At 53.2% G+C, this 22,418-nt stretch overlaps 1 pseudogene; it reads left to right on the forward strand.

Moving 5' to 3' along the window:
• LOC104997395 overlaps positions 1-193 on the forward strand; it is a 55,642-nt pseudogene extending 55,449 nt beyond the window's left edge.
• The last annotated feature ends 22,225 nt before the right edge of the window (positions 194-22,418 follow it).

The raw sequence follows: 22,418 nt of genomic DNA on the forward strand, positions 1-22,418 counted from the left end.
CAAAGGGAGAAGGAAGGAGGGCAGTGGGGAGGAAGGGATGGAGCAGGAGCTCTGTCCCTGGCCCAGTCTTCCCGCCCACTGCTTTTGCCACCGGCCTCCCGCCTGGAGCCACCACTGCAAGGTCAATTCCTAGCCCAGCAAGGATCCAGTTCTCCCCATCTCCTCCCTAGAGCTGCTGCCGATCCAACCATGACCCGTGGCTACTGCCACCCACCCACATGAGCCGAGCCTGGCCCCCACCTCTCCCAGCCCCCACAGCCTGTAGATTTCTAGGCTGCAACCTCATGCTTCAGCTGTTGCACCCACTCTGTGCTGAGTGGGACAGAGGGGTAGACAGAGGGGCCTGTAAGAGGCGGAGAGCACCACACTGCCAATGGCCTCTGCGCCCTTCCTGAGGCTGCATGCAGCAACCTGGGCCCGCCCGTGGGCGCTGGCCGCCTGACCTCAGCCCCCCTTGCTGCCCCCAGGGGCCTTGTCAGCCCCCCTGCAAAGACGCCCCCGGGATGGCGAGCCCCAGGCCAACCCACCCCAAAACACACCTTCCTCTCTGACAAGAGGTGACTCCACCAGCCAGGATTCAAGGTGAAAAGCCTTGGAAGAGCAGCAGTGGAGCAGGGGGCAGTGACGGGGGGAGGGTGTAGGAGGAGAAAAGCCCCCTGCCCAGGAGCCCAGAGGAGCCCACAACCCCTGGGAGACCCACCCCTAGTCATCAGAGCAGCCACGGAAGGAGTCATCTAAGGAGCTAAGAACCCGACGCTTTGCTACCTTAGCTAATGACTGTTAAATGGGCAAATATTTGTAAACAGCATCCCTACACAAGACTTCCCTTTGGTTTTGTTCAATAATTATTGTTTAGAGAAAGTCACAACCCCCACCCCCAACACATACACAGTAAATGCTACTTTTGACTGGTGTTCCTAAGGAAATTCGAGCTTCCCTGATAGCTCAGTTGGTAAAGAATCCACCTGCAATGCAGAAGCTGGGTTTGATCCCTTGGTTGGGCAGATTCCCTGGAGAAGGGAATGGCTACCCACTCCAGTTTTCTGGCCTGGAGAACTCCATGGACTGTATGGTCTATGGGGTGGCAAAGAGTCAGACACGACTAAGCAACTTTCACTTTCAAGGAAATTCAAGTCGTGGAGAAAAGGGAGGTCACCAGAGAAAAGAATCAACTTTTTATTCCCCAAATTGACTTAAAACCGCTCAAATCTCAGACACAGCGTCCTCAGAGTGGCTAACAAGACTGACTCCCCAGGGACACACAGGTGGAGCCGCCATCCTTTGGGGACGGGGGCGGGAGGGTGTGCTCTGTGGACGTGATCTAGCCTCCTTTGCTTTACTTTCCTGAAATAGAGGCTCAGCCGGCAGGTTGGTCCACAGGTGAGTTAACTCACTCCAAAAGGGATGCGACAGCAAAGAGTGTGTGGGGACAGATGGACCATGCGGGGACCACGGAAGAGCCATCGGCCGCCCCGCCCATCAGAGGTGGGGCGGTGCTTCTCCTGCTTCTGCACCTCGGAACGCTCTTTCCAGGAAAGTCCACAGAGCAAATGTCATCACAATTGCCTGCCTCCCACCCAATGCCCTAAATGATGGATGTCTGCTGTCCCCATGGCTCCAGGACGACCCCCGAGTCTGGGGTGGCCACGGCAGAACTGACCTGAGGGCCAGGGGCCTCCAGGGCCTGGGAATCTCAGGTCAGGTCCAGAGGCCAAGGCCTACCGCCAGCTGTCTGCATTCAGTAGCCAGGAGCCCGTGTTGACGGGCACAAAAAGTCACCGGCAGCAGTTCGACAATGTGGCTGGGCGGCCAGGCTTTCTCACCACCAGACAATGCCCACTGGACATCGCGCGCCTACTAAGAAGCACAACATTTCATTAAATAAACCAAGTACGGATTTGGTGGCTCTAGCTTCTATAGAGATGCGAGGCTTTTCTCAGCGGAAGGAGTGCTGGCAGCTTAAACCCTAATCCATCACGCGGACCACAAAGTAGCCGTAAACCCTGAAAGCAATGAGAAGGGGTTTTTAGGGGAGTGACAGCCAAGATCCCTGAGTGTTATTCTTCTTCGCTCTACTTTGTCTCCTCCTTTGTTTTTCTATCTTTTTTTTTACCCCACTTTTCATTTATGTTATGTTCATATATTTTTATTCCCTTATAAGCCACCCAAAACCCCTTCTTGAACAAGGAAGGATATAGTAAAAAATATCTGAAATGAAATGGGATGACATGGGATGAGGTGAGATGAACGATGGGCCGTCAGACTGTCAGACTGTCCCTGGACCAAGCAGGGGGATCGGGGCCCGCATGTGACCTGCCTGCCCGAATCCTCCAGGGTGTGCTCCCAGCAGGGCCAGGAGAGAAAGCGCTCCTGCAGAAGCAGTCGTGTTATGGACTTTCAGCGTTTTCCAGCTTCTGTGGCTCCTGGCTCCAAGAAAAGAGTTTCTACTGTCGAAGGACCAGCAGTGCCAGAATTTCCTAGGCGGCCAAAAACACACTCACAAAACTGAAATCTGGGTTTCTGGCCCCATTGAGCCCAACTATCTGGGTGGATGGAATGGAGGACGGGTACTCTGACCAGGTAAGTCCTGGCTCAGGGCGTGAGCACCACTGCCCTGGAAACATCAAGCCCCCCGACCAGACTCCACAGGGCACCTCCAGGGCCCTCCCATCCTCCGCCCATGGCTCCCTGGCACCCACGTCCAGGCTCCCGCAGCATCCATGCTGAGCCCTCCTTCCCTCTCTGACACCTACTCTCCCTCGAAGCCACAGCCAGGCAGTGCCTCCCTGCTGCCCCGGACCTGAAGCCCCCTCCCTGATGGCGCACACCCCGGCTCCAGTGGGGGCCTGGACGGCTCCTGGGCGGGTCTCCCCCAAGCCGGCCAGAGCCTCCCGCTGCTCCACGTTGGCCTTCACTGAGCCTCAGTTGGGGCACCCAGCAGGGAAATGTTGACACAGCAAACACAGGGATCGTTACGACTTCCCTCCAGAGACGCACTAGCCTCGAACACACCTCGTGACAAGGCACATCCCGCCAGACCCCTCAGTCTGGGACAGTCTGAACACCATGCGTCTTCCCACGTCTCTGAGCCCGGCCCCTGCACCAGCTCCCACTCCTTTCACCCTGATCAAACAGACTCAAGTTTTAGCCTCAGCTTCAAATGCAACTTCCTCTAGGAGGAGGATTTTTCCTTCTCTATGATTTTTCTCTTACTCATTCAACAAGCATTTCCTTCATGTGCACCCTGGCTCAGGCACTTCACTGGGCTGAGAACAGGCAAAGAGGTGATCTCTGTCTGGACCCTCGAGGGGCAAATAAATGTCACGGTGATTCAAGGTGTCACCCCTCCCAGTGCCTCAGCCAGAGCCCTTTTCCGGCCCTCTTGTTTCATTCCTACATCTTTGCAGTGTATCAAGGGCGCACACACACATATGCGTGCACATGCGTGTGCCCTCCAAAAGTGAGTGAGGGCTGAGTCTTGCTCATTAGCTTGGAGACTTACAAATAAAAGTTCATCCAGAAAGTTTAATTGAAAGAAACCAAGCCCGGGCCAGGGGAATATAAGTAAGGCTAAAAGTGAAATAAATAAGCAGGTGACAACATACAGCCTTGACGAACTCCTTTTCCTATTTGGAACCAGTCTGTTGTTCCATGTCCAGTTCTAACTGTTGCTTCCTGAGCATACAGGTTTCTCAAGAGGCAGGTCAGGTGGTCTGGTATTCCCATCTCTTGAAGAATTTTCCACAGTTTATTGTGATCCACACAGTCAAAGGCTTTGGCATAGTCAATAAAGCAGAAATAGATGCTTTTTGGAACTCTTTTGCTTTTTCCATGATCCAGCGGATGTTGGCAATTTGATCTCTGGTTCCTCTGCCTTTTCTAAAACCAGCTTGAACATCTGGAAGTTCACGGTTCACGTACTGCTGAAGCCTGGCTTGGAGAATTTTGAGCATTACTTTACTAGTGTGTGAGATGTGTGCAATTGTGCGGTAGTTTGAGCATTCTTTGGCATTGCCTTTCTTTGGGATTGAAATGAAAACTGACCTTTTCCAGTCCTATGGCCACTGCTGAGTTTTCCAAATTTGCTGGCATATTGAGTGCAGCACTTTCACAGCATCACCTTTCAGGATTTGAAATAGCTCTACTGGAATTCCATCACCTCCACTAGCTTTGTTCATAGTGATGCTTTCTAAGGCCCACCTGACTTCACATTCCAGGATGTCCACCTCTAGGTAAGTGTGAGTGATCATACTTTCATGATTATCTGGGTCATGAAGACCTTTTTTGTACAGTTCTTCTTTGTATTCTTGCCACCTCTTCTTAATATCTTCTGCTTCTATTAGGTCCATACCATTCCTGTCCTTTACTGAGCCCATGTTTGCATGAAATGTTCCCTTGGTATCTCTAATTTTCTTGAAGAGACGCTAGTCTTTGAAGCACAAGCTGGAATCAAGATTGCTTTGAGAAATAGCAATAACCTCAGACCTACAGATGACACCATCCTTATGGCAGAAAATGAAGAAGAACTAAAGAGCCTCTTGATGAAAGTGAAAGAAGAGAGTGAAAAAGTTGGCTTAAGGCTAAACATTCAGAAAACTAAGATCAGGGCATCCGGTCCCATCACTTCATGGCAAATGGATGGGGAAACAGTGACTGACTTTATTTTTCTGAGCTCCAAAATCACTGTGGATGGTGATTGTAGCCATGAAATTAAAAGACACTTGCTCCTTGGAAGGAAAGTTATGACCAATCTAGACAGCATATTAAAAAGCAGAGACATTACTTTGCCAACAAAGGTCCATTTGTCAAAGCTGTGGTTTTTCCAGTAGTCATGTATGGATGTGAGAGTTGGACTATAAAGAAAGCTGAGCACCAAAGAATTGATGCTTTTGAACTGTGGTGTTGGAGAAGACTCTTCAGAGTCCCTTGGACTGCAAGGAGATCCAAGCAGTCCATCCTAAAGGAGATCAGTGCTGGGTGTTCATTGGAGGGACTAATGTTGAAGCTGAAACCAATACTTTGGCCACCTGGTGCAGAGAGCTGACTCATTTGAAAAGACCCTGATGCTGGGAAAGATTGAGGGCAGGAGGAGAAGGGGACGACAGAGGATGAGATGTTTGGATGGCATCACCAACACAATGGACATGGGTTTGGGTGGATTCTGGGAGTTGGTGACGGACAGGGAGGCCTGGCGTGCTGCGAGTCATGGGCTTGCAAAGAGTTGGACACAACTGAGCAACTGAACTGAACTGAACTGAAAAGTGAAAACTAGCAACCTATTAAAACCACAATGAGATACCACTCCCCACCTATTGGAATGCACGAAATCCAAATGGAGCCGCCGGGATTCTCATACACTGCTGGCAGGAACACAAGGGTAGAGCCACTTTGGAAGACAGATTGGCATGCTCCTACCATCTGTGATCCAGCAATCATGCGCCTTGGTATTGACCCAAAGGAACTGAAGGTTTGCGCCCACACAGTCCTACACATGGATATCTAGAGTAGCTTTACTCATAACTGCCAAATCCATCTTAAAGGACAACCTAGACATCCTTCAGCAGGTGAATGGATAACTCAATTGTGGGATATCCAGACAATGGAATATTACTCTGCACTAAAAAAAAAAAAAAAAGAAATGAGCTATCATATCAAGCCATGAAAATATATGGAAGGACCTTAACTACATAGTCTAACTGAAAGAAGCCAATCTGAAAACGCTACTTATTGCACGATTCCAACCATGTGACCGACTCGATGGATGTGAGTTTGAGTGAACTCCAGGAGATGGTGATGGACAGGGAGGCCTGGCGTGCTGCGATTCATGGGGTCTCGAAGAGTCGGACACGACTGAGACTGAACTGAACTGAACTGAACTGAACCATGCGACATTCTGAAAAGGGAAAACTATAAATACAGTGAAAAGATCAGTGGTTGCCAGAGGCTAAGGAGAGAGGGGAGGGGCAGGACGAATGGGTAGAACACAGAGGACTTTGAAGGCAGTGACAATACTCTGTATGACATTAAAATGATGGACATTCCATTAGACCTTTATCCAAACCCAGAGATGTACAACTCCAGGAATGACCCCTAATTAAACTGTGAGCTTTGGGTGATGATGCGTCAATGTAGGTTCATCAGTTGTAAGAAATGCCCCACTCTGGTGGGGGATGCTGATAATCGGGGAGGCTACACGTATGTGGGGACAGAGGGATATCTCTACCTTGCTCTTGATTTTGCTGTGAACCTAAAACTGTTCTTGGGCTTCCCTAATGGCTCAGACGGTTAAAAATCCATCTGCAAGTAGGAGCTGCTGCTAAGTCGCTTCAGTCGTGTCCAACTCTGTGCGACCCCATAGACGGCAGCCCACCAGGCTTCCCCGTCCTGGGATTCTCCAGGCAAGAACACTGGAGTGGGTTGCCATTTCCTTCTCCAATGCATGAAAGTGAAAAGTGAAAGTGAAATCGCTCAGTCATGTCCGACTCTAGCGACCCCATGGACTGCAGCCTACCAGGCTCCTCTGTCCACGGGATTTTCCAGGCAAAAGTACTGGAGTGGGTTGCCATTGCCTTCTCCGGCAAGTAGGAGACCTGGGTTCAATCCCTGGGTTGGGAAGATACCCTGGAGAAGGGAATGGCTACCCACTCCAGTATTCTGGCCTGGAGAACTCCATGGACAGAGGAGCCTGGAAGGTTATAGTCCAGGGAGTCGTAAAGAGTCAGACACAACTGAGCAAACTTCACTCCACTTAAAATTGCGCTTAAGAAATTATCTTAAAAGAGACTCCCCTAGTGGTCCAGTGGTTAAGACTGCACTTTCACTGTAAGGGATGTGGGTTTGATCTCTGGTTGGGGAATGAAGATCCTACTGGCCATGCAATGAGGCCAAAAAAAAAATTCTTTTTTAATTTTTTTAAAAAAAACCTACCTTAATATGTTTTTTAAAAGAATATCCATAATAAGAGCAGCCACTCCTTGCTACTTATTCTTACTAGCGACAAAATCAAGGTCGCCAGCTGTGATGGTCAGAGCTGAGAGCAACTGGTGCCCCTCCACACACACACACTCCCCACCCCTTCAACCACCACCCCCTGCAGCACCAGCGGTTGTGACAGCAGGGCTGGAGCTGCCCCCGCCCGCATCCCGGCCTGGCTGAGCTCCCCATATGTAACACGGAGCCCAGGGGCCCGCCAGGCCAGTCACCTGAGACCATGGGGCCATCCGGAGACAGGAACCCCTCTGGGCTTGGCAGGCGCAGCTCAGGGAGCATTGGCCGGCAGCCTCTGAGGCCAGCCACGTCCTGAGCTGAATGAGGAACAGGACAGCACAGGCCTGGAGCCCAAGTGCCTGGGAGCAAATGCCCACTTCTGCTTCATACCAGCTCTGTGACTTTGGGCATGTTACTTTGCTTCTCTGTGCCTCAGTTTTCCCATCAATGATATGGGGAGAATGATGACCATGGTCTCCATGTTACAAAATGTCTATGCCATCTACATGAGGTGATACTACAAAGCCCTCTCGGAGCCAGATGGAGGGAGGCCACAGGGAAAGGCTGCCGTGACTATTAGTATTGCCACTGTCCAGCAGGGCACCCAACCCTTTCTGTCTCCTGGTTTATTCAGTCCTCACCCCGACCTCCAAGGAAGTCTTTTCATTCCTGTGCTCAGATGTCTTTCCCAAAGCCACCAGACCAAGGCTCCCTGCCTCTGAAGCTCTGCCTCTGGCATCAGGAAGTCCCCAGGGAGGGTGTGCCCCAAACTCCAGGGGGCAGCAGGGCCCACCTGCCTGGCACATCCGTCGCTCAGGTGGACCTGGCCTGGGCCCGTCAAGTCCCAGCTGCGAGGGGGGAGGGGAAGCAGCACAGAAAAGCCCCAGGTAATGTAAATGGAAACTCTAACCACCCACCCTGCACCTGGCGTTTTTGCATTTCCCAAGACTGCTGAAGAGATGGTGTGAAAGCTCCGAGCCACGGAGGAAATAGGCCACATCCACAGGCATCGGGGGAGTAGGCCTAGAGCCCAGGCCACTTCTCATCCCAGCCTGGAATCTCCGTGATGGAGCTTATTTAAAGGCCACCCCTCAAGGCAACCTGGAAAATGCCTAGTCTGAGCCAGACCCCTTCCCAGGGGCCTTGGAGCCACAGCCCATGTGCTGGTGGAGACACTCTCTGGTCCAGAGAGGACAATGCTTTATCCCCCATGGACTCCTAGGGATTCAAAGGAAGCCCAGGGCCATTTTCCCAAGTTGCAGGCAAGTTCCCCACCACACCCCCAGATCACATTGCTGGGAATGCCAAGAATCTGGTCCCTGGTGATGTCAAATATGCGGGTTGCATACCCCAAAGACACGGGCAGCACAAGGAAAGCGTGCCCACGGCACTTACATAACCCACGCGAGGTCACATGGAACTGGAGGAACCAGGACTCAGCACTAGGTCTGCGTGCAAGGCTCCTTCACTCTCCCAGGGCCAATCCAAGCAGGAACCATAGCCCCCACGGTTTAGGGAAACCAGCGCCAGCCTCGGCGATCTGGGGGAACCCCAGACACCAGAAGGCAGCGTCCCTGGCTGTGGACTGCAGTGAACTGCAGTGCAGCCCTGTGCAAATGACCAGGGCCCAAGTCCTGGATCAGCAGGGCTGGGCCCAGCTGCATCAGACAGACAGACAGGCACGTGCTGAGTGATCAGGGTGTGGAGAAGCTCCACCTCTGCAGCTGTGTAGTAGGAGGGGGCACACCCCCAGCCAGCTGGCACCCGCCTGTCAGCGCCGATGCCCACCCGTAGACAGGGAAGTACCGGCTAGCCCGCAGCCAGGGCCTAGCCCCAGACGCAGCTGCTGGGAGAAGGTGGCCAGGAGGCCTTCTAGCCCCCGCAGAAGCATTGACGAACTGAGAGGCGGGCGGAGCGCACCCTCCAGAGACCCTAACCACGGCCCGGCTGGTCTGCACCGCACACGTCCTGTGTGTGTCCCTGCAGGGGAGCATGCCCAGGAGGGGCTCGGGGTAGCGCCCACCCCCCATTCTGGTAGGCTAGCTATAGGGCTAGTCCAGTGGCCCCTTGCCCCTTGCCCCTTGCCCGCACCCCCACGTCCTGAGGACAGGTGCAACAATACTTGTCTGACTCGTTTTCTTAGCTCTTCCCCAAACACATCCCTCCCCATCAGATGTTCAGATGCAGGAGGTCGCTCAGATCTGAGCTACAAAGCCTGCTGTCTACCAAAACTCTTCCTGAGAGGGGCATCTATGACTGACCATGACATCGACAGCTACTCCCCAGGAACCGAAAGTTACAGGGCGAAAAGGCAAATCAAGGCCAGATGCTGACTGAGGGCTCCATGGTGGCGGGAAGTAAGCTCCAATCCCGCACAGAGCCAAGCGTGGACTCATGGGCCACCTGGCCACCTTCTCCGACCCACCACCCTGAACTGTGTGCCTCCTGGCCCCGACAGGAGCGCCGTCCTCTGGCCCAGCACGCTGTCCCTGCACGCAGAGCCCCTGGTCACCTTGTGGATACAGAGGGCATAACGCCCAAATGAGGTGACGCCAGCTAGGTGAGCAGCCCCGGCCTTTCGCTGTGACACTGCCACCAGCACCATCAGGCCAACACCAGGGAGCTGCACCTACAGCGGAATGGGCCAGGCGACACGAAAGCAAGAACAAAACCCAAAACTAGGGTGGGTTATTTTTTGTCACCCTGTAGACTTGTAGCAAAGATCCAGGCAGCTCCAGAAACATCCAGACGCGAGGCAGGCTTCTCTCACCCTCTGCCCATCCCCTCATCCTCCCGTGCCTCCTCCCTCAGGAACCCCAGAAAGTGGATCAGGTCAGAGTAAAGCATTCCTCGTTCTGCCATCTCCACGGGGAAAACTAATTAGTCGCCAAATATTCAGAGTGGGTAATTGCTACCTGAATTAATAAGGGCAAACAGCTGGCAGGAAAACAGTGGTTTCCTATTCCGGAGTTCCAGGCTCTGCTAGGGGAAGGACTGGCTCAGGGGAGACTGGGCACCTGCTGGCCACCCCTGCTCCTGGACGGTTCACACACTCCTGGGGCCCAGTCACCATTGTGTCCGCTTAAACATGCACACAGACACTGTACATGCATCACACATGTGCACGCTCATGACATGCCTGCACACACATCTACATGTATGTGCCTGCGAGGCACACACACACATACACAGGCACACACGGGCACACATCTGTGTAGACATGCATCACACACATCCAAAGGTTTGAGGAGGATGGATTGCACAGGACCCTGGGGCCCCGGGTTGTCTCAGCTCTGTCCAGGGGGAGCACGGAGACCACACTGCAGGGGCTGCAGGCAGGATGAAGAAGGGGAGGAAGACGAAAGTTGAGACGACCCCGTAGAGAACACAGGCTCCAGGGAGGCTGGAAGGGCAACCCCTAGGCACAGACTCCGGGGTCACACCACAGTGGCCCTGGGGAGTCTGCTAAGCTGTGTCTCTGCCTTGCTGTGTGACCTCAGATGGGTCACTTCCCCTCTCTGGGCGTGAGTTTCTGCCTCTGCAGAAACTGAGGGAGCAGCTCTGAGCCGCTGCCCTCCAGTAAGGCTTCAGTTGCCGTCTGGGGTCCTCAGTTGTGCCTGCCCTTCAGTCCCTCCCTCTCCCCCTGATTAAGGACTGAGCGCAGGACTTCCCCTGAGCTCAGCAGGCAAGTCACTTCCTCTGGGGTGGCCACAGCTCTCAAGATCACGGGCAGCTGGGGCCAGAGCCATCCGGCTCCCGACACTGCTGTCAGAGCCACACGGGACCCTGGGCTGTGTCTGAAAGGGCTGCCCAGGCCGCCTGCCCGTTCACGAGAAGCCACTGGGGAAGTTTAGCATGTCTACATGATGCAGACCATCCTTCCTTTGCTTCTTCATTGAAAGGCGCGTTGCTAACAGTCCCTGCCGCTTGTACATGGAGAACTATCTTTCTAACAGCCAAACCCTATCTCAGCTGCCCCCGATGAGGTTATCTCACTTTGAGTATTTCCAATCTTGGGCTTGTACAAACATTGCTTATATGTACTCCTGTCAAATAAATAAGAAGTCCTGTGTGTATAGATATCTACATGTATCTTTGAAGATTCCTATGTGCTAGGAACCAAATCTGGAAGGCCACCTGCCAAGTTCACTGTGTGGACTTCCAAGGGACAGGATTAGGGAAGAAAACTCAAAGTCTTGTAAGCAAGGGTCACTTTTTAAGTTTTAAGAAAGAAATGGGTAAAGGGGGGAAATTAAATGCAGGCACTCTTGAGCCTCTGCAGTGGGCACAGAGCTGGAATGAGAAAAGTCTCAGGGACACAGAGGGACGGGAGGAAGGCGGCTCATCCAGGAGGGAGAGGCCAGGAGCCACTGCCTTGCTCCACGAGGCCGACTCTCCACAGGGTGGAGAGGACCAGGTTTCAAACCCTGACTCGCAGCACTGAGCAGGTGCAGGACTTCAGTCTCCTGTGTGCGGGAAATACAGGCATTCTCAGGGGCCAGGCTTCTGCGAGATCAAGTGAGATAAACCAAGACAGCAGAGGGGTCGCCATCAGGGTTCTGTCCTGTGACCACAGCTTCCTTCCTCCTGTGAGCTTCAGAGAAACACCCAACTGATGGCTGCTCCCCAGCTCCCCAGCCTCCCACAGGGCTGACCCAGCAAGGAGGTGGGTGGCAGGTCATACACCCCATCTCCTGCCTCAGGGTTGGCCCCTTTCCAGCTCTCAGCTCCCAGGTTTATCTCCTTAGGGCCTCCCGACCCCACCGCTCGTGAGGAGGGCCATGCTTCCTTCCTGGTGAGGGACCTGGGACTTTTGGCTTACATCCCTCATTCCCAAGGGCACACAAACGTGAGTGAGCCAGCCTTGCTCCTGGTGGCCTGGTTGGGTGCTGTGGATTCCCCCAGAGAGGGAACTCCTGACAGCCATTAGCACAAATGAGAAGCTGACTTGAGCACATCTAGATACCCCAAAATGATTAATTATTGTGACAAACCACCCCTCTATAATCACTAATACAGCAATAGACCCACTGGCTGATGTTTTTTGTTTTGGGGTTTTTTTCTTTCACCTTTCTTTAATTTGTCACAGTACTGCTTCTGTTTTATGGATTTGGGGGTTTTGGGGCCTCGAGGCACATGGGATCCTAGCTTCCAAACCAGAGATCGACCCTCTACCTCCTGCACTGGAAGACAAAGTCCCAACCCCTGGACCACCAGGGAAGCCCCTGGCCAGTGTTTTTTAAGATACTTTTTTCAGGAAAACTCAGTGAGTCCAAGAACCTAGAAAGAGCAGCCCCAGAGTTGAGCAGGAAGGTTTTAGACAACCTCAATGGTTCCCAGGTGGCGCTAGTGGTAAAAGAACCCACAGGTTGGACCCCTGGGTCAGGAAGATCCCCTGGAGAATGGAATAGCAACCCACTCCAGTATTCTTGCTTGAAAACCTCCATGGACAGAGGAGCCTGGCAGACTACAATCCATGGGGTCACAAAGAGTCGGACACGACTGAGCACACACACACACAGAGCGGGGTAGACAAAGTTAAATGACTCACCCCTTCACACTGATAGGCCGTCCCCCCACTCCCCAGATTGGTAGTCAGGGCTCCTGCAAATTCTAATTCAAAGGGAGATGCAGCCAGGAGGGAGCGCCCAGAGCAGCAGGCCTCACCTGTCTGTGCCCCCATGGTCGCCAGATGCCCACCCTCCAGGGATCCACAGCACCCAACCAGGCCACCAGGAGCAAGGCTGGCTCACTCACGTTTGTGTGCCCTTGGGAATGAGCGATGTAAGCCAAAAGGCCCAGGTCCCTCACCTGGAAGAAAGCACCGCCCTCCTCGCGAGCGGTGGGGTCGGGAGGCCCTAAGGAGATAAACCCGGGAGCTGAGAGCTGGAGTGGGGCCAACCCCGAATCCGCACGCCTCTCAGACGGTGGGTGTACATCTGTGCAATCTCGTGCAAATGATGACAGCCTGGGCTTGTGTGGCTCCAGGCCTCCCGGGAGTCAGCCCTGGGTCCCCCACCCACCAGAACCCCCGGGGCTGGGAAGGAAGCTGTCCAGAGTCACTCAGCCACGAAGGAGCTGCAAGGACATTCCTGCACCCTTGACCGGCTCCCCTTCCTACCTCCCTCACCTGCCCTCCACGCCCACCCCCCACCTCAAGTGTGCATCTCTCCCAGCCACCCAGGGAAACAGCCTCTGGCTGTCTCCCAGGAGGCACTTTGAACATCTCAAGTGCCCTCTCCAAAAAACATCAAAGACATGGCACTTCCCGTTGATTCTTAGACCCAGTGACCTGTGCGGGGCTGGCCACACAGTGCCTGTCAGACATGACCTGGGAGCCCGGCTTTGATCAGTGTGCCGCTAGCCTCCCCCCACCCCCAGATGCCCTGTGCCCCAAATTTATTCCAGAGTCAGATGGAAGGAGCTGGATTATGCCTGTAATTTGCAACTATATCCCCCTTAATAAAGAGCCACACCTCTAAAAGCCCCTCCCCCATTTTATTACAGGTTAATGGCTTGAGCATCTTTAATTTTAGAAATGACTGCAAACCATTGAGTATCAGGCTGGCTCCAGGTCTCTCTCCTAGTTCACGATCTCTCCATGCACAGGGACAGTAATATTTTTAGGCCTTATTCAAGTTAACCACCCTGGCTGCAAATGAAATATTAATTAAAGGTTATGCTTGCAGCCTTTGGAAAATGATTACTCAAGATAGCAATTATATTTCCCCGCCTTTCTGTGTAATAAAGCTGCACCTCTCTGTGTAGTGGAGATTAATAATTCTGAGCCCTGTTGTTACAGAGGCAGCATCAAAGCGGAAGACAGGGCATGCCCAAGAGGGGAAAACTCCACTACACTTTTAGACCCACAGAGAAAGTGGGTGACTTCAAAAGGGCAGGACTCTCTCTTTAGGGCTGGGGTCGTTTCTCAAGGTCATTAACAACTCTCGCTGGCGGAAAGAGTGGCCCAGTTACAAAGCAGACAGAAATGCACACCAGAACAGGATATGGTGACAGCTCTTCATCCGGCTTGCTCAGCCTGCCCCACAGCCTGGCGTGTACCTGGAGCCCGTCAGGCAACTTCCCATGATCCTTCCAAGGGACTCAAACACTCAGGACAGTCAGTGACTCAAGAGCCAACAGGTCAGTAACTCCTCAGGCAATGTCCACGGGAGAAGAGAAAAGACAAGTCTATATACTTTGGCCATGAGTATACTGGATGAAATGGTTGGATGGCATCACCGACTCAATGGACATGAGTTTGAGCAAACCCCGGGATACAGTGAAAGACATGGAAGCCTGGCATGCTGCAGTCCATGGGGTCGAAAAGAGTCGGCCACGACTAAACAACGAAGCAACAACAATGCAGGAAATGCAGGAGACTCAGCTTCGATCCCTGGGTCAGGAAGATTCCCTGGAGGAGGAAATGGCAACCCACTCCAGTATTCTTGCCTGGGAAACTCCATGGACAGAGGAGTCTGGTGGGCTACAGTTCATGGGGTGGCAAAGAGTCAGACATGACTGAGTAACTGAACACACACACACGTAAATCAACTATACTCCAAAATAAAATAAAATAATTACATTTGAAAAAAAGAAAAACATCCATTTATGGCATGTAGCTTCCAGGAACCAGGCACACTCAGTGAGGGAAATCCCCACCTTCATCTGAAAGATAAAAGCACTGAAACTCAGAAAGACCTCTCAGCACAACGAACAGCAGAACTGGGATGCAAACCTATGAACCCACAATTCCATGAGGGCAGCCTGGGTCCCCACAGTTGACTCTGCATGGTGTCCGGCACATAGTAGGTGCTCAAGAAATTTTACTTATTTATTTAATGAATAAATGATTGAACTCCTGAATCGATTGTCCACACTCAGCAGGCAAAGTCCAGCAACATCGCAACAAAGTAGAGTTTAAAAAAAGACAGTTGTGACTTTAAATCAGTCTCAGGATCCAGGGAATTGAGAAGGTCAGGGTACAAATGTCCTGATATCCTGATAAGAAATCACCCTACCCACCCCTCTAGCATGGCCCATGTCTTCCCCTAGAGGCATCGTCAAATATTTTTATTAAGATGGAATATCACAGTGCCGGAAATTAGTGGTGTGTGGTATGAAACAATTACGGTTTTCTTTGTCCTGTGACAAAGTGAAAATCAGGAATTCTTGAAACACCCTTGGAGAAAACTTCGGTGATGGTGTCAGACCACGCTCTGATCCTGACGGGCAGTTCCCAGCACCCTGCGCCCTTGAGTTTCCTCTGGGGCAAATGAGAACAACCTTAAGCCTCGTTTCAAGGACAAGGCTTGCAGATTGCAACACAGATATTGGTAGCTGTGACGCTAGTGTCTCCTGATCCAGAGGTCTGGAGCCAGGGGCCCAAAAAGCCAAGGAGAATTTCCTGACCCCCACAGAGCTGCCCCGGGGGCACTGAGGTGAGGGTGAGGCCTTGGCCCTTGAGCAGGGAAGAGGAGAGGTTCCCCAGAGCTGTGCCCCAGGCAGACTGCGGGGGAGGGGGGGAGGCAGTGGGGGGCGGCAAGTTGGGGGGAGACCCCAGGTCCCAGGATTCTTCTGGAAACTGCAGTGTCTTTGTGTACCAGCCGAGCGGAAGAGTTGAGATGGCCCTTCCTGATCTGAAAGCCCCAGGCGGCAGGAGAGGCCCGGGAAGACTGGGGAAGCACTCAAGGGACTCACTGGCTGTCCAAGTAGAAGGAGGGTGCCGGGGTTCCTCAAAGCAGGCAGGCACAGAGCGGAGAACCACAGGCGCCTGCCAGTGGCCAGGCTGGTGAGACACGCCCTCGGGAGGGACACATACTTCCTGGGCGCACTGGATGTGTGCATGCATGCTCACTCACTTCAGTCGTGTCCGACTCTGTGCGACCCTACTGACTGCTGTATTCCACCAGGCTCCTCAGTCCTTGGGATTCTCCAGGCCAGAATGCTGGAGTGGGTTGCCATGCCCTTCTCCAGGGAAACTTCCCACCTCAGGGATCGAACCCACATCTCCTACATTGCAGGTGGATTCTTTATCCACTGAGCCACCTAGGAAGCCCCACGATACAATGTCCAGAAATGTAGATCCTGCCCTTTAGGACAGGCAGACAGATGAACAGACAAGGTGAATGCCTCCTGCATGCAGCCAGACACAGAAACCAGGACCTAGAGCCTCACTGGCGAATGTGGATGGAGCCCAGGTGCCTAGACTGCTCCTCTGCGGACACTAAGGGCTGAGATGAAGCACCCTGAAGTCCCGAGATGCCTCCCAACACCACGGTCTAGGAACCCCCTTAGCAGAGGGGCCTCTGATGAGGTCACCCTGGCAGGAAGCATGGGTAACACCAAGGCCAGGGCACTGGGAAAAGAAGGGGCAAAAGGGAGGGCCTACCACCTCCACAAAAGGGACCCAGAGCCACCCACTGCTTCTGACACCAAATGGATCCATTGATACTCCCCCTCCTAGGGCACAAGAGATCTCAGAGGGGTCAGAGCCATCAGCTTTCTCCCACCCTTAACCTCTAAGTCCTTCCCCACTCAGCTAAACTTGGCCAGAAAGAAGAGAAAAGGCACCATGGCAGGAGACAGGAGTCAGGAGACAGAAGAGGGGTGGCCGGTGGCCAGAGTACTCAGGGTCTTGGACCCCCCAGGGCAGAGCAACCCAGGACCTCTGTTAACAGTTCAGTTGTTCAGTCATGTCCGACTCTTTGCGATCCCATGGACTGCAGCATGCCAGGCTTCCCTGTCCATCACCAACTCCTGGAGCTTGCTCAAACTCATGTCCATCGAGTCAGTGATGCCATCCAACCATCTCATCCTCTGTCGTCCCCTTCTCCTGCCTTGAATCTTTTCCAGCATCAGGGTCTTTTCTAAGGAGTCAGTTCTTCCAATCAGGTGGCCCAAGTATTGGAGTTTCAGCCTCAGCATCAGTCCTTCCAATGAATATTCAGGACTGATATCCTTTAGGATGGACTGGTTGGATCTCCTTGCAGTCCAAGGGACTCTCAAGAGTCTTCTCCAACACCACAGTTCAAAAGCAACAATTCTTTGGTGCTCAGCTTTCTTTATAGTCCAACTCTCACATCCATACATGACTACTGGAAAAACCATAGCTTTGACTAGGCAGACCTTTGTGGACAAAGTAATGTCTCTGCTTTTTAATATGCTGTCTAGGTTGCTCCTTTCTTCCAAGGAGCAAGCATCTTTTAATTTCATGACTGCAATCACCATCTGCAGTGCTTTTGGAGCCTGGGACCTCACATGCAGCTTAACAAAGGCCTCACTCTCAGGGTCCCTGGGAAAGTCCCCAGGACTCTCACCAGCCTCCTGACCTAACTCAGGGCTACCTCTGGGGGTGGGGGGAGGGCAAGAGTGCTCAGGACAGACCCAGGAGCAGCTGGAAGGGAGCACCACCTGACCCCGAGGGGGCTGGGCAAGGTGGGCTTTGGCCTGGAGCTGTGTAACACTCCACACCAGAGGGACTCGAGAGAGTAGCGTCCAGGGAAGAGGAAGCGGGAATGTCCCAAGAGCCTCCTTTCCTCCTCCAGAAAACCGAGGCCTTTTTCCAGGACTGTTGAAGTCGCGGAAGCAGCTGTCCATACCCCTGAGGTGCAGGGATGACACACTGCCCCTACCAGATTCCACCGGTGACCACAGTGCCTGTCCCGAGGGGACTCAGGCAGGAAGCCAGAGAAACTGGGGCCACGGCCGCCCAGGGCTCAGAAGCCAGTGCCAATGATGGCATCTGCAGGAAAGAGCCTTTCATTAGCCAGTTCTGGCTTCTCCCTCTACCCGAAACCTCACTCATCACGGGGATGGAATACCCCGAGGCTACGGGTATGCAGGGGGCATGCCGAGGTGTGGGCACCTTGCCACTCAGGTCCCAAGAGGCCAGAAGCAGCTCAGCTCCCAGATGGGAAGTGGTACATGGTCCTGCCAGGAGGGGCACCCTGAGTGCAGCCCCACCGGGCCATGGTCATGTGGAAGAGCAGGCTGCTGGAGAGAGGGATCTCTGCCCAAGGCCGGCTCCAGGGAGGAGAGGGGCTGAGCACATGCTCCTGTTCATTCCCTAACACTTACCTGGTATCTCACTATGTGCGGTCATAAAACACACACGGTTATGTCTCCCAGAGCTCCTGGCCGAGGGGAGAGGCGCGATTGCACGCCCTGATGCAGGGTGATGACCAGTCCAGACCAGCGGCAGGGACACAGCACTGGGGCGGGCACCCCGGGCACAGTGGGAGTGTGGCCTCGGGATGCAGAGGAGGGAAGGAACGGGAGGGTGTGTGGTCCGCGGGGACTCCTGGGCTCGGCTACACAGGTGGCTCCCTACAGCCTGGATTGAGGAAGCTGGGTCAGAGCTCTAGACTGGAGTCGTTTTTTTTGCTGAATTCCCCTTCCAGACATCAGAAGCAAACACGAACACGCAGTGGACGCCACCTAAACGAGCTCTTCCTGCTCGGTGGGAGAAATGGGTCTTCTGCCCTCTGCCCACCCACCACCTCTCCCGCCCCCGCAGGTTCCCCTTGGGGCAGAGCACGTGTCACCCCACAGAGGCTAGCTGTGGGGGGCGGGGCTCCAGGTAGTCCACGCCCACCGCCATGGCCTCGCTCACCGTCCACGCCTCCAGCCGCAGGGCTCCTCCTCTCTGCCTGCCTTGTGTAGGACAGCTTGCCACTCGGCCCATAGGACCTCCAGCTCCCACCTCTCTGTTCCTGCCTGCTGGCATCACCCCACCTGTCAAAATCACCTATAAATCCTCTTCATTGCTTTTTCCGATGAATGCTCTCTTTACTCCTGAGCCCTGATATAACTGTCTCCTTCAACCTCCCCCAACCCCCCGTCTCCATCCCACCTTTGCAATTTGTGCAAACATCTAACCTAGTAAATCAGACTCCCGTGGTCTGCCCACCGTGGGCCCTGAGGGTCCTTGGGCACGATTTACATTGTGGAATGACAGAGGATGGTTTCCCTTACCCTCTGTGGTTCCTGTTTCATACCACACCTTCCCCTGCAGACTCAGGAACTAGGACTAGAACACACACTCCCACTTACCCCCACCCCACCCCCACCCCCACCTCTGGGATAAAGATCCCTTCCACCCTGACGTGAGTTTTCCACCATCTATAGGACCCACGGGGTACTCTTCAGAACAGCCAGGTTTCCCTCCCAGCTGCAATCTTAAAGGACAATTCAGCTCACCTGTCCTGCACCTTTGTGCACCTACTGTGTGCTGGGTGTTAGATGCGGCAGCAGGAAAGTCTGGAGACATTGCTGCGCAGGGCTGTGCTGTGCAGGGCTGTGCAAAGTTCTGTAGGGCTGTTCAGGACTGGGCTGTGCAGGGCTGTGGAGGGCTGTGCAGGGTTCTGTAGTGCTGTGCAGGGCTGTGCAGGGTTGTTCAGAGCTGCACAACCAGGGAGAACAGTGGTAACCTTGTGCTCAGGGGACCCAGCTTCAAACACATGCTGTTGCGTTGATTTGGGAAAGTCACCCAACTTCCCGGAGTCTTGGTTTCCTCAGTTGTAAAATAGGGTGGATGGCATCACTGATTCAATGTATGTGAGTTTGAGCAAATTCTGGGAGATGATGAAGGACAGGGAAGCCTGGCATGCTGCAGTTGTGGGGTTGCAAAGAGTCGGAGATGACTGAGCGACAGAACAACAAAAACAGGGACAATAATATCTTGCAGACCTGACATAAAGACTGAAAGAAAGTGTGACACATTGTGGGTTCTCAGTAATCAGGAACTGTCACTGGACACCCGGTTCACTGGGGAATAAGAGCCCAAGTTCTGGACCCAAATGACCTATTCAAACCCTGGCTCCACCACAGGTTTGCCGTGTAATCTTAGACAACTTTCCTCACCTTTCCGCGCGTTGAAGCACCATCACCTTCTTGAGGAAGAAGAAACACAGCTAGGTTTGGGGATCTGTGAAGTTTGGGTTTTCTGGGGCCTTTTTCATTTTGTTTTAGGATCCCTTTTTATGATTATTCAAACCACTTCAAAATATCTGAACTTACCACTTCTAAGTTGGCTGTGAGTCACCTGACACAGGCATTACTAGATGAGAATTAAAAATCTGGGGTTTGAGAAGTTATCCTGCTCAGATACAGGAGGAAAGGTTGCCCTGGGGAGGGTGCCCAGTGAGTGATCAGATTCCTGGCTGCTGGCTGTGGACCTCAGCCCCAAAGCCACGCATAAGACTCTTGACACCTCTAGAGTCTTCTCCTCCCATACCTGAGGCTATGTCCCTTCTTCAGCACAGCTCTGCGCTCAGATGCAGGAGAGCCTGGACCCCAGCTACTGGGCAGAGCTGGAGAAGATGCCGGGCTCCAAGCAAGGGGCTGACAGCTCTCAGAGGTTGAGAGGAGGGGCGAGAGGGGACTATCTCCCATGTGGATGGCCAGCTCTGCTTTGCCTGCCTGAAGCTAGGTTTCCAGTTGACCCCTCAGGACCTGGACAAGTCACAGAGGTCACCAGGCCAGGTCCAAGAAGCAGGAATCAGCCAGCAGCCAGAAAATCTAGTGATGGGACAAAGATGGAGTGGGTGGGGGCGGCTTCTGGTAGATTCGTTTGCCAGAACAACTGCAGGACATGAGTGTTGCGGGGACTCAAGGAGGAGAGGGCCTGAGGCAACCGGAGGCCGAGGGGACCAAACCTGAGCTCAGCATGGTGGGGGCGGGGATGAGCATGCCCAGTCACATCCAGACAGAAGTGGGGTGTGGCGTCGCAGGGCCCAGGCGGGGGCCAACCCCACTGGGCAGCAAGGGTGGTCCAGGGTCAGGACTCATCTCAGGAGCCAGAGTGGATCGTTCCAAACCAAGGCAAGGCACAGACCAGCTCAGGACAGCGTGCCCACAAAGCTTAAATCAACCCCAGGTTTGGGATGAGTTTGCAACTAAACCCAAGATGACACACGTTTGCTTTACAGTGAGAAAAATGAGGTTTGAAAGCAAACCTTGAGCTTCAGGTGTGATTCTAGAGGACTGATTTGAGTTGAAAGGCCTCCTCCGCCTGCCTGCCTGCCTGGCCCGTGTCGCCCACAGCACCACAGCCACCCCGGCCATCCAGCCCAACCCAGGTGGAGGGCCTGGGTGACCCTCAGAGGCTGTTGGCTTTCCTCTGGGGTGAACCCGCGAGTCCGGGGCCCAGAGGACCGCAGTTGCTGAGAGAGCGCCGAGGGGAGGAAGTGAGCGCTCCAACTTCTGCTTCTCCCTGCCCCCACAGCAGGGCTTCCTTGAGGAGTAGACCTTTCACCCCTGTGGGGGCTGGGGAACCTCACTTTCCTCTCTAAAACTCCGCATGTTATGAAGAGACGTTCAACATCACTAATCATTACAGAAATGCAGAGCAAAGCTATGATGAGGTACCTCTTCAGGCCAGCCGGAATGACCATCATTAAGTCATAACAAATGCTGAAAAGGGTGCAGAGAAGAGGGAAGCCCTTCTACACTGTTGGTGAGAGTGCAGACTGCTGCAGCCCCTGCAGAGAGCAGTATGGAGGGTCTTCAAAAAACTAGAGTTGTCTTGGGATCCAGCAGTCCCACTCCTGGGCATATAGCCAGACAAAATTATAATTTGAAAAGATACGTGTACCCCCATGTTCATAGCAGCACTGTTCACAATAACCACGACATGGAAACAACCTTGATGTCCATCAACTGATGAAAAGAGAAGACGTAGTGCATATATACAGTGGAGTTTTACTCAGCAGTAAAAAAAGAATGAGGTAATGCCATTTGCAGCAGCATGGATGGGCCTAGAGATTATCATATTAAGTGAAGTAAATCAGAGAGAGACAAATATTATACGATACCACTTATAATATGAGCTGCTACATATTATAATTCGAGCTGCTATGTATTATCAGTTCAGTTCAGTTGAGTCGCTCAGTCGTGTCCAACTCTCTTTGCGACCCCATGAATCGCAGCACACCAGGCCTCTCTGTCCATCACCAGCTCTCAGAGTTTACCCAAACTCATGTCCATTGAGTCAGTGATGCCATCCAACCATCTCATCCTCTGTTGTGCCCTTCTCATCCTCTGTCGTCCCCTTCTCCTCCTGCCCTCAATCTTTCCCAACATCAGGGTCTTTTCAAATGAGTCAGCTCTTCACATCAGGTGGCTAAAATATTGGAGTTTCAGCCTCCACATCAGTCCTTCCAATGAACACCCAGGACTGATTTCCTTTAGGATGGCCTGGTTATTATAGTAGCTTATAATAATGAGCTACTACAGCTTCCCTTGTAGCTCAGTCGGGAAAGAATCTGCCTGGAATGCAGGAGACCTGAGTTCCATTCCTGGGTTGGGAAGATCCCTTGGAGAAAGAAATGGCAACCCAGTCCAGTTTTCTTGCCTGGAGATTCCCATGGACAGAGGAAGGAGCCTGGCAGGCTACAGTCTATGGACACGCCAGAGTCAGACACAACTTA

Source organism: Bison bison, unplaced genomic scaffold (assembly GCF_000754665.1).
Source record: "Bison bison bison isolate TAMUID 2011002044 unplaced genomic scaffold, Bison_UMD1.0 scf7180017864307, whole genome shotgun sequence".
Lineage (NCBI taxonomy): Eukaryota > Metazoa > Chordata > Mammalia > Artiodactyla > Bovidae > Bison > Bison bison.